Source organism: Mastigoproctus giganteus, chromosome 2 (assembly GCF_048544385.1).
Source record: "Mastigoproctus giganteus isolate SK-2022 chromosome 2, ASM4854438v1, whole genome shotgun sequence".
Taxonomy (NCBI): Eukaryota; Metazoa; Arthropoda; class Arachnida; order Uropygi; family Thelyphonidae; genus Mastigoproctus; species Mastigoproctus giganteus.
Genome location: NC_143576.1, coordinates 244530403 through 244543085, shown reverse-complemented (window position 1 = coordinate 244543085; position 12683 = coordinate 244530403). Strand labels below are relative to the sequence as shown.

Sequence of the window (12683 nt, the reverse complement as noted above, 5' to 3'; positions counted from 1 at the left end):
TAAAATTCCCGGTTTTTAAGAAACGCAAAGAGCACGTGCTCAGACACGCTTCATTTCTCTCCTCCCCCCCTCCCTCAATCGTTGTCCCTTTTTATACGCACATTCCACTTCCTGTCTTTACCGGAAATATGTCGCACAAATCTATCTTTAGTGTTTATAGCACCCCCTCTTGGCGGCCCACTCCTAAACTGAGGTGACTGCTTTTTCGCACGTGTGTGAGCTCGTCAGAAAAACACAGTCCAACCCCTTTTTGTCAGATGGTGCTAGTGATTCGTTATCGAAGCAGAGCAGTTTTTGGTCAACAAGTGTTTTATTTATTTATTGAGAAACCATACCATTCAAAGGAAGCCTCCAATAAAAACTCACATGCATTGAGGGATTGAGATCTGAAGATTCTGCTGGCCAAGGCAGAATCTCCACAAACCTTGAGCTACGGTCCTTTCCCCATTGCCGATAAACTGTTTTAGGCGCTAGTGGAGTTACTCGACTTTAAGAGCTTTCCTGCACACTTCACACACCACCTTGGATTTACATACTTTTTGCACAGAGTGTGTATAGCCAAAACCTCCGTGTTCCTAATAAAATGGACAAGTAGTGTACTTCAGGAATACAAGTTATTGATCAAAAATAATTTTCAAAAAAAATGTGTGGTCTGCATGGAACGTATCCCAAATTTATAGCATTACGTACACTAACTGGCAAAAAAATTAGAAGCCTTTTGTAATCGACATCAACGCAAATTGTCACATTGTATGATCATAATTTCCTAAGTATCAGATGAATACTGTACGTTTTCCTTGGGACTCTCATTTGATCCGGTCATGGGAAAGACAGATGATCTTTCCGATTTTCAGAAAGGTGTTATTGTTGGAGCACGTTTAGTAGAAGCCACAATTGAGGAAACAAAGGAAATTACTGGTCTCTTAAAACCATCTGGAAGGTGTACAATGAGTGGAAGACGAAAGGTGAATCTAGCTCTAAAAGGAAAGAATTGTGCAGAAAGTAGTGGGCACTCAAGGAACGAGACCACAGGAATTTAAAACGAATTGTGCATCAGAATAAAAGACCCAGTAAGCAGAAAATGACTCAAAAATTCAATTTAGGCAAAGAAAGGTTCATTTCTAATTGAACTGTAGGCGGGAGTCGAAGAATCTGGGATTCTGTAAAAAATCGAAAGATTTGACTGGAGTGGTGACGTTAACACCAATATTGAACTGTGAAACAGTGGCAAAAGATCATGAGGCCTGACGAGTCTCGAAAGTGTAAGTGTAGCTTGAACCCCATGAAGTCGTGTACCCAAACTATCTCGTGTCCACCACTCAAGCGACTGATGGTTTCATGGTCTTGGATATGTACTTTTAGTACGGACTGGATCCGTTCCTACTCTTAGAAGGTCGTGTTACCTTCAATGAATATCATTCTGTCCCATCGCACCAACTTCACACTGCAATGCTTCATTTTTACCCGGAATGTGCAGGATTCTTTCAAGACGACAAAGCAACTATCCAACGTCCAAAAATTGTATATGAATAGTTTGAGGAACATTCCCGAGGTATCCAATATCTACACTGGTTGCCTAATTCTCCGAATCTGAATCCAATTGACATTGTCTAGGATATGTTGGGAATGAGAGTTTGGCTTCCAGCACTCTGCTGACCACAATACAGCAGCAGACAGATATCCTGATAGAAGAATAAACAAATCTGGAGCTAGAATCCCTCAGACAATTCAAGCAAAAAGTGCCCTGCCAGATATTCAATAAATGTTTCCGTTAACAAACATCCCACAGGTGCTCAATTGCATTGAGGTCAGATGAATTTAGAGGCCAATTAAAATGGGTGATATCTTCAGTGTGTTCCTCGAACCTCTCGAGCACAATGCGGGACCGATGACACCTCGCATTATCGACTTGGAAGATTCAGTTTCTGTCCGGGAAAAAATGCAAAATGGCAGGGTGCACATGGTCTCCTAAGAGCTGCATTACTGGCGATGATACTCGCTCTTGCTACCTTTCAACTTCAAAAACCAATGATTCAATCGCTCGTGTTCCTGTTCTGGTCAGGGACAGGAAATGATAATTTGGAAATTATCATTCCGCGAAGTTTGGAAATGATAATTCTTATGGGACATGGCAATAAATTTTAACGCAATCTTTGGAGATGTGGTGCATTTTAGCCAAGTTTCCACCCTCAGTGATCACAGAAAGCGGCAAGTTCTGCTTGTCTGCATCAAAATGATGGAAGATACAATAAAGTACGAGTCAGCAACAGCACGTTGCTGGCCCAAGCTTTGTATCTTCCATCATTAGTGGTGACCAAGTGTGGTTTTATGGCTACGAGCCAGAAGCAACGACCCAGTTCTCTCAATGGAAGACTGTCTTTTCTATGACCCAAATAAGTAATACAATCTCGATCAATTTCTGAAGATCATGCTTATCATGAAGTAGCTAATGCTGTAGGTGTGTCCTGTGGTGGAAGACAAGGTTTCCGGTTAGCCCATTTAAGGCCACAATTCTGCAGCAAGGATTGGCTTCTTCGTTGTAGTAGCTGCTGATGCCCACACTTCAGCGGCATAGAGGAGTGGAGAATAAATTACTTTGAAGATTGTCTCGAATTTTGAATTTTTCCAAAAAATGATAGGTAGGAGTACATGAGAGCTTTGTTAATTAATTTGACCCTGAAGAGACTGTGCAAAGGCTCATGAGGTAGAATTTATTAACAGAGCTCTTATGTACAGTAGATACATGTACCTCACACTAATAGATTAACAACAGCTGCAAGCAAAGGTGTAAGTGATTCTTGCACTGCTTTTATTGCAACATTCAACAGCCTGGAAGCAAGGCGTCGGTGATTTCAAGGACTGCTGATGGTTCTCATGGAACAAGTAAATATATGGGCTATGTTTGGGTTATTAATAGTAAAAATTGGTGTATGTACACTAATTCTAGGAACATGGTAAATAAATGTGGACATTGTGGGGATATCTTATATCTGAGTGACATCTTGTCACTCAGATATAAGATATTGACTGAAACTTGTGGGTCTGTTGCTCCTACAATAGCAGAACCTTTCTGGATTTATTGGATGACTGCTTTCTGCACGAGGCAACAGGAGTGAGGCAACAGGAGAGAGCAGTACTCTTGATGTGATTATCAGCAGTGACACTTCATGCATTAAGAATCACCAGATAAAGGAACCACTATGTGGCAGGGATCACAGTGTCTTGATGTGGGGTTTACCTAAAATGCAACTAATGTCAAGGGTAATGGAAAGATATTTTGCTTTAAAGGTGAACTACGATGATAATTTTTAAATTCTTTTCAGGGGACCGGTTGTAACTAAAGGAAAGCATTGAGGGAAGTAATTGTAGAAGCTTCGAATCTTTTTATACCAACTCGGAAAGGCTCCTCGAAGCTTGGACCCAAGTGGATGTCAGATGAATTGACGAGGCTTGTGCCAATAGGATGATTATAAATTATCAGGGGAAAATAAACTTACAGGAAGTATAAAGTAGTCTGCAATCAAGTCGCTAAGGGGGTCAGGTAAGCTAAGACAGATTAAGAATTCTTTGGCTAAGAATGCGAAGGAACGTTGCAAAGAATTCTTCGGTTATGCTAACACTGAAGGAAAGGGATGAACAATATTGGTCCACTAGATATGAATGGTTTAACTGTTGATGATTCTGCTTTGTTGATAAACTCAATAAATGTTCTGCATTTACATCCACGCTTGAAGAAGTTTTTATGGATGAGGACACCTGAATTATATAAAGTTATGAATGGAAACTACGTGATCTTTTGATGACTGACAGAAAGTGAAAGAGAAATTGTTGAAGCTTAAAATAAATAAGGCATCTGGTGCTGATGGAGTCTATCCAGTTATATTAAAGGAGGCAGCAAAAAAGATAAGCATGCCTTTAGCCATAAATGTTAGATCCTTGGTTCAGTGGAGATCTCTACAGATTGTAAATCCTAAAAAGCGTCCTAAAAATGGGGATCCTAAAAGGTCCCTACAAAGGATTTGAGTAATTACAGATCTATAAATTGACTTCTGTTCAAGGGAAAATAATGGAGTAAACAGTTAAAGAGAAAACGCGGCATCGTCTTGACAGAAATATAGTTCGGATTTGCAAGAGTAGGTCTTGTCTAACCATTCTTATTAGCTACTGTGACGCAGTGACAAAGGAATTGGACGCAAAAAGTAATTTTGGCATTAGTTACACGGATTTCCATAAATCTTTTGAGACTATACCCCATGAAATCCTGTTGTACAAATTGGAGCAGTGTGGCATTTTGGCCAAATTACTGAGTGATAAAAGACAGAGGGTGGTTATGAATGGTGCACTGCTCTTCTTGGACTAATGTTATTAGTGGCACCCTTCATGGTTCAGTGCTGGATCCCTTACTATTTTCAGAATTTATTGAACATTGTTGAAGACATATCAAGCTTATTTGCAATCTTTTAAAATGGATACAAAGGTTGGCAGGGTGGTTAATGGCAAGAATCAAGGTGCACTACTGAAAGAACACCTCGAAAACTAAGCAGATGAGCTGAGGAGTGTCACCTGAAGTTTAACATTGACAAATGCTGGGTACTACATATGGGCAGTAGTAATCCCAGAATAGTACACCAATTGGACAGTACCACACTAAAAATATTGTGGAAGGAAAAAGCCCTGCGGTTTAGACTGACATAGAATTCTATTAGTGATGCGCAGGGATGTTACCTGCAAGTACAAGGAGGCCCCATTCTACAAAGGCACTGGTTAGGCCACATCTTGAGTACTTCATACAGGTCTGGAAAGTCTCAATTTTGGAAGGATGAAGATTTGTTGGGACGGGTACAGCGAAGAGCAACAAGATGATTCAGGGATACAGAAATGTGCCGTTACCAAGAAAGACTTAATTTCTGCAAATCGTAGTTCTTTAAAGAGACCTGATTGAAGTGTTTAAGGATTTAAATGGATTGAGTAAATACATCTGAACTCTCTGAGATCCTGCTGTCCAGGTACGAAAAGGCCAGATCATGTGTTCAAAGGCACTGTGTTCTCCCAACCTGAAGAGGAGCTTCGATCTTAAACAAGAGATACGTAAAGTGTGGAAGCAGCCTCCAGAAATCACAGACAGACATTCTACTTCCGATTGTGCAATAACTATCTGTCAGTCTTCGATGCCATGCTTGACTTTGTATGATAAATTTTGTACCGGATGTGCTGTTGTTGATTTATTTAGCCGAGATTGTTTTTGGGATACATTGAATTATGTCCTCCTATCTTAATTTAATCCCTGGCCTGTGATCTGTGGTCAGCGTTTCCAGCATACAATTTGCTATTTGCGTGCTATTATCCATCTGTACCAAAAAAGATCAGCGAATATTGCCTAACAGTGTGCAATACCTTTAAGACCCATAAGGCGATGTATGGTACAGCTGACCGTCTTAGAAAGGGACCGGATCATTGGGTTCAAAATCTGCATGGTCATTGAGGAAAATAAGAAAAAGGATGGTATCTTGTCGTTTTTAGTGACGAATGACGACCCTATTTCGAATCCACTGACGACTGTATGTTCTGCTGGAGACACACGTGATCCAACCTGCATCAGGGAGCGGCATATGAGGACAACATCAGAATCATGGTGTTGTCCTGATTACAACAGCCATTCACCTCTGTTATTGATGACACGTTGACAGCAAGACATTATCCGCGAATCCTTCCACCCTTACTAATTTTAATGTATACTAGAGATCTGGCAATGTTCCCAAATACCCATTTTTACCAACAGTGTCCAACCATCCGTGCGGCCCGGTCCACCCAAACACCGTTTTTGCTGTATTGACCATTCGTCTTCTGACAACTCAATGATCGGATCTGTTTATTGCCGTGGGGGGCACCGGATATTTGCATACTAAGGTGTAAAGCAATGACATGTGTCCTTAGTTACATGGAGCAGCATGCATTCTTCACCCGTAAGGTATTTACTTGTTTTTATATTTTTCAGTGCTCACAAGTAGAGTAGGCATAAAATTTCCTTACACGTATTGCATACTTTTAGAAAGTTGTTCGCTCACCGTTTTGTTTGCCTGCTAATCTTTACGCGCGTTTTTATAGCGTCTTGAGATTTTTGCGTCTGAGCGGTAACAGATACGTTATTTAATATTCTACTGTGCCGGCAAGCTTGATATGCTAATCGGTTACGTCCAAATACGTCACAGTTATGCAAATTTCAGATAAATCCCTTTATTCTTACTGGGCGTGACAATTTCAATGGCAAGTAGTGCATGTTGCAATCAAGGTACCTCCCTCCCTTCCTCTGTCTTCATAATAAATGGTCTTGACTGGAATCCCTTCTAGACAGAAGGAACTTTTATGGACATTTTTTCATTTGTAACATTCCATCTTCCAAAATTGAAGGTTTTCATCCCTGTAAAAAGCTAAACCGAAGAGCATGGGATATGCAATTTACAAACTCGATATACACTGTTCTGTCAAAACATTATGACCACTCACCTAATATTGGATATGTCCTCACCTTGCCTCAGTATCTCCTCCACACGGCAAGGCATGTATTTTATGAGGCCTCTGAACGTTGCAGGAGGTAAGTTGTACCATGTCTCTAGAACTGCATTCCTCAAGATCTGCGACAGTCTTTGGGTGAGGAACTAAAGGCCGGATCTGTCGATCCACGTAATCCCAGAGAAGTTCTATGGGATTCATATCCGGAGAATTCGGTGGCCTGGGTACCAAGTGGAAATCACTTTCGTGTTCGGCCAACCACACTTGAACAATACTGGCAACATGCAGGGCGCAGTATCCTGCTGGAACACATCTGTGCCATCTAGAAATACAATCACCATGGAGAATTGTACCTGATTAGCCACAATAGATAGGTAGCATTCAGAGTGCTGTCTAAGATATGAGAGCTCCAAAAGATTCCCAGGAAAACAACTCCATACCAAAACCTGCTGTCAACTTACCTCTTTCAGTTGGAACAGGACATTGGAGCGATTCTTCTCCACAATTTGTCGCTAACCTCCTCTACCATCCGCACAATATAACTGGAAACGTGATTCATCGGAAAGGTCAAATGATGCTGTTGAAATTTGCCTTTGACCAGCGGGTGGTTGATTGCTGGAACAAACTTCCATCTGTCCTTGCGGAACTTGATAGCCTAAATAGATCCAAGGAAGAACTGGTCAAGGTTAAGGTTGCTTTCTTGCATTGTATGCCAATGCTAAATGCAAACTTGAGGCTTCATTAGCGATGGATGGCCATAAGCATCAGTACGTCCACCGGACGCCTACTGTGAGGACCCATACGGATCCTCCATAAGAGGATCCGTATCCTACGATCCAAAGAATCTTTTGAGAGAAGTTTCTTTGGATCGTAGTCTTGGAAATACCGCTGGTCGTCCTCTGGTTAACGTCCATGATTAGCCATTCCACCGTTTCCATTTATCATAAGCTTGCAGAAGACAGGACAGCCTATCCGCCACGACCATTGAGGAGGCGCAGGCGGCTGTCATTGGCCGAGCGACCGTTGCTCTGTTCACTATTTGTCCACCGTCGGAAGTCTTCGTGGGTGGTACAGTTAGTAGAATTGGGTCCTAACCTCACCAGGTGGAAAAGACACGAGTTCGAGTCCCGTCGATGACGTAAGGAATTTTTATGGACCTTTTTCACAACGTGGCTGAGTTAGTCGGTCTCAGGCGAGACTAGCGTGGTTTTTCGTCCGGCGAACAAAAATTCGACTACGGAACACGCACTATTTACAGATAATATATCAGCGCAATATGGCCTTAGTCGCTGATGCACCTACAACGTATAAACAAACGCCGTTGGAACACCCTAACAGCAGAAGGCCGTGAACAGCCCATAGGATTCGTAATTTTCGTAATACTGCTACCCTTCAACTAGTATTCAATAATCATCCCCTTTTCGAAGTCTGTCAGATCAAGTCCCTTGCGCATGTCGATCAAGTATTTCGTATGGACCGCGTGTGAACCCTGTAGTATCACATTTACCGATTCTCGCCACCACAAGTGTGCCACCAGGTGGAGAGGAACGACCGATTGCTAAAACACAGGGGTGGTCATTGTTTTGACTGGACTGTGCATACTAATCCCTCATAACCTTAGTTTCCTCGACACAAATTCAAAACAACCCAACTAACAGCTACACACCTTCTGTATCCTTTGAGACTTAAACAAGCCAGCAGTTGAAGCCGCATGTGGCCCGTTGTCATCGAGATATTGTCAGAATATGGCATTACAATTAAAAAAAAGAAAGCTTTGCAGTGTTAAATAAACCGCAAGGTTTTCAGAGCCATTTATCAAACGGTATGAAACTGTCACACAAAACAGGACGACAAGGAGAGAAAGAGAGTTGGAAAGGATGGGAATTTTTACCTTCGACTATTTATAGTGGCGAAACCAGGTCGTCCGATGTAATATTCTAATTCATCTTGTGCAAGCATGCAAGACGAAAATGTCCCCAAACTTGTTGCCAGTTCTTCCCCACCGCTTAAAATTACATAAAAAAGCTTTACTTATTAATTAAAAAAAAAAAAACATAACGCGCAGAAGATGATTTTTTTTATCGCACGCCCTCTGTCATTGTGACGTGTGATGACGTCACAATCACATAGTTGTAAGCGATACTGAAGTGACATTTTCTCGAGGAGCTGTTTACACATTTCTGCCGGTACAAAAGGTACACAAATATAGTAAGTCGGCGTCTAAATTTGGAACGCGAGAGCCCTTCCAGTCGAACGAACGAACGAAAAATGAAAAATAAAGACAAAAAAAAAAGGGGGGGGGGGTGGAACTTGGCGCGGAAGGCAATCGCCTTGTGTATGTTTCCAAATGCATTTTGTGTGGAGCGTCAAAGATCTCGGCGTTTCTTTAAGCGCAGGTGATTTGCGCGGCCTTGGCGCGAGCATTTATGATGTAATTAAGGTGTGATTTGTATAATTAGGCGGTAGCCTAATGGCTCGTGTGTCGCGTGCACGGTCACTGATGGCATGTGTTTGTGCGTTATCGGACCGATTTTGGCACACTTCGCCGACAGATTGCGCTGGGAGGAACACCAGGGTGCGTATTATTTTCGCGCTCAGCGTGATGGGGAGGGATTGCCTGGTTGGTCCCTTAGACCGGAAGTAAGAATCCTCCGTGGAATGCCGATGTGCTTTTTGCGAGCTTCGTGTGCCACAAGTGTGAAAGCAACATTCCTCGTTTCTCGCCCCGCCCCCTCCCCTCTCCTCCCCTGTCTACGCAAGGGGAGAATGCTTCTTGGCGCAGGAGGTATTTAACTGGTGGTCTGAATTTGTAATTTTGTTTCAGTGTTGTGTTTGTGATTCTTTCTCACCATTACTTTCTCTTCTTTACTTGCTGCTTCTCCATTCCACTCTCTGCCTCTCTCACTCCCCATTTCCGTCCAATTTTAATTTTTTTCCTTCTGTCTGGCTGTTACGATCTTTTCCTTCTGTCCATACCGTGCCTTATTCTACTATATTATTTATTTTCGCCTCTCTCTTTCTTTCTCTCTCCCTCCCTCCCCATCCTTTTCGGTTACTTACGATCTTCTCTTATCTTTCTATTCACCATTTCCTGTATTCTCTCTCTCTCTCGTTCTGATTCTTTCTCACCATTCTATTTCTATCTTTCTCTCTCTATCGTTCTCTCTCTCTCTCTCTCTCTCTCTCTCTCTCTCTCTCTCTCTCTCTCTCTCTCTCTCTCTCTCTCTCTCTCTGCCTCTATCGTTCTCTCTCTTTATCGTTATCTTTGTCTCTCTTTCTTTGTATTCCTCATTTTTTATCTTTCTAGTCCTCGCTGTCCCTCTTTCTAATCCATCCGCATCTCTCTATTTCAGTTTCTTTGTTTCTCTCTCTGTCTTTCTAGCCCTAATTCTCCCTCTTTCTAATCCTTTCGCATCTTTCTCTATTTCATTTGCTCTCTCTCTCTCTCTCTCTCTCTCTCTCTCTCTCTCTCTCTCTCTCTCTTCCTCATTTTTTATCTAGCCCTCACTGTCCCTCTTTCTGATCCATCCATATCTTTCTATTTCAGTCTCTCTCTCTCTCTCTCTCTCTCTCTCTCTCTCTGTCTTTCTAGCCCTAATTCTCCGTCTTTCTAATCCACTCGCATCTTTCTCTATTTCAGTTGCTCTCTTTCTCTGTCTGTCTGTCTGTCTTTGTATTCCTCATTTTTTGTCTTTCTAGTCCTCATTCTCTATTTCAGCTTCTCTCTCTCTCTGTATCCTTTATTTTTTCTTTCTAGCCCTCATTCTAATCCATCCTCATCTCTCTCTCGCTCTCTCTTTCCATTCCTCATTCTGTCTGTCCTATTTCGTGTTTTCTTTATTTATAAATGAGTTTAGTAGAAGATATTCATCCGTGGAGAGTAATTTTGCTAGAAGGGCGTTCATTCTTCCAATTTTTTTCAGCGTGCAATACATCTTTAAATAATGTCCACATTTAACCTATGACACCAACATCGGCGCAATTTGTATAAAGGTTGTTTGAGAAACGCCTCTGCAACTCTCTCTCTGTATATTTTTCATGTTCTATCTTTCTATTCTACATTGCTCTCTTTCTTTCAATTTTTAAACTCGTTCTCTCTCTATCTCTTTTTCTACACCTCATCCTATATGTCTTATTTCATATTTCCTCTCTTTCTAATCCTCATTCTTTCTCATACCCCCTCCCCATCCTTTTCGGTTACTTACGATCTGTCTTTATCTTTCTATTCATTACTATAATTATTCATTTTAGCTCTATCTTTGTGTTTCTCATTCTCTCTCTTTGTCTGTATATTTCTCGTGTTCTGTCTTTATATTCCACATTCCTCTCTCTCTTTCTAGTCCTCATTCTCTCTCTCTCTCTTTCTCCCTCCCTCCCTCCCTCCCTTTCAATTTTTCAACCTCTCCCCCCTTTTCTATTCCTCATCCTGTCTGCCTTATTTCATATTCTCTTTCTAATCTTCATTCTTTCTCTATATCTTTCTTTCCCTAATCCTTTTCGGTTACTTACTTTCGATCTGTCCATATCTTTCTATTTCCTTTCTATTAAAAACTTTCTTTAGTTTAATTATTCAATTTTATTTCTATCTTGGTATTTCTCTCTCTCTCTCTCTGTATATTTCTCATATTCTGTTTCTTTTCCAGATTCCTCTCTTTTTCGATTTCTCATTCTGTCTCTCCATCTAATCCTCGCTGTCTATTTTAATTTTTAATTTCGTTCTCTATCTCTTTTTCTGTTCCTCATTCTGTCTGTCTAATTTCATATCCCCCTCTGTCTCTCTGTATATTCCTCATTTTCTGTCTATATATTCCACATTTTTCTCCCTTTCTAGATTTCATTCTGTCGCTTTTCTAATCCTCTTTCCTTCTTTCTTTTTTCTATTCTTCATTCTATCTGTCCTATTTCATCTCTCTCTCCCGAATTATTTCACAAAGAGATCTGAAGTGGGAGGATCCCTTCTTTCTTCCTTTACTTCTGGATTTTCCGAACTGGTTCCAAAAAGGTTCCAACCTGTGTCGAAGAATATCTGCATTTATAGTGAGAGTCCCAATGTGAATGGAACGAGAAAAATATACACGAAAATCAAATTTAATCTCTTCTAAATGTACAACCCGATAATCAAACCTAAGAAAACCTCATTAAATCTACGAGTATCACGAGGACAATATTCAAAGTTACGCCCCCTACAATTAAAGTTATTGCCTTTAAAGGGGCGGTTACACCTATATAGGTCCCCGCTGCCGTGTTATAGCTATACAAGATTCCAATCAGCCTGTACTGCCAACTCATTACCTCCTCCATTGCCACATCACGTGTTCAGGTACCTCTAGGGCAGTAGTTCTCAATATTTTATTACTCAAGTGACACTTACCTAATAAACTTAGGTAAACCCTTAAAAGCTTGTTTGAAAACTAGACAGTTAAAGGAAGGCGCATTTGAGGTGTATAAGGCACTGCAGGAGTTGAGTAGGTGGAGACAGTTCAGTTGCCTTGGAGAGATCGTCTATGATGAGGACAGAAATGGGTGGCCATTCACATCTCACATTGAATAACAATTAAAGAGATAGTTGTTGAGACTGGAATAAGCTGTGGATCAGTGGAGAGCATAATCCACAATTAATTGAATATGAATAAGGTCTGAGCACGATGGATTCCTCGCTTGCTCACGTCTTCAAAAAGAAAAGAAGGCTTACTCTGCTGAATTGAACTGACATTTATTCCCGATTGATGACTATGGATGAATCGTGGATCACCAACTCTCAAAAAGGCTAGAGTGCAACCATCTGCAGAGAAGGTGTTGCTGTCAGTTTTCTAAGATAAGATGGACATGATTCTCACAAATTACCAGGAGAAAGGTGCCCCATCAATGCGCTATACTACAGAAACTTACTGCTTTACATCTTTCCACAACCACCTCATTCTCCTGAAATGGCGCCTTCTCACTTCATCATCTTTCCGCAGCAGAAAAAGTTGGGAGAAATATGTTGCTTTGGGTGGTGGAGTAATATGTTCCAGATCTCAACCTCCTGGTACACGTAGAACATTTTGATATCCCCGTATACCAACTTTCCACTCGGTATATATTGGCCAAAAATACCACCATTCCCCTTTCTAATTATCTTCGGATTATTTTCTAATAATCCAACGAAATGTTTAGAAATCAAGAATAGAATA

The 12683-nt window shown here is 41.1% G+C and overlaps 1 protein-coding gene across 7 annotated transcripts in view; it reads left to right on the top strand.

Annotated features, from left to right (window-relative positions):
• The window catches only part of LOC150090338 (forkhead box protein P4-like), a 482373-nt gene that overhangs the window by 144846 nt on the left and 324844 nt on the right, over positions 1 to 12683 (top strand). The window lies entirely within an intron of this gene.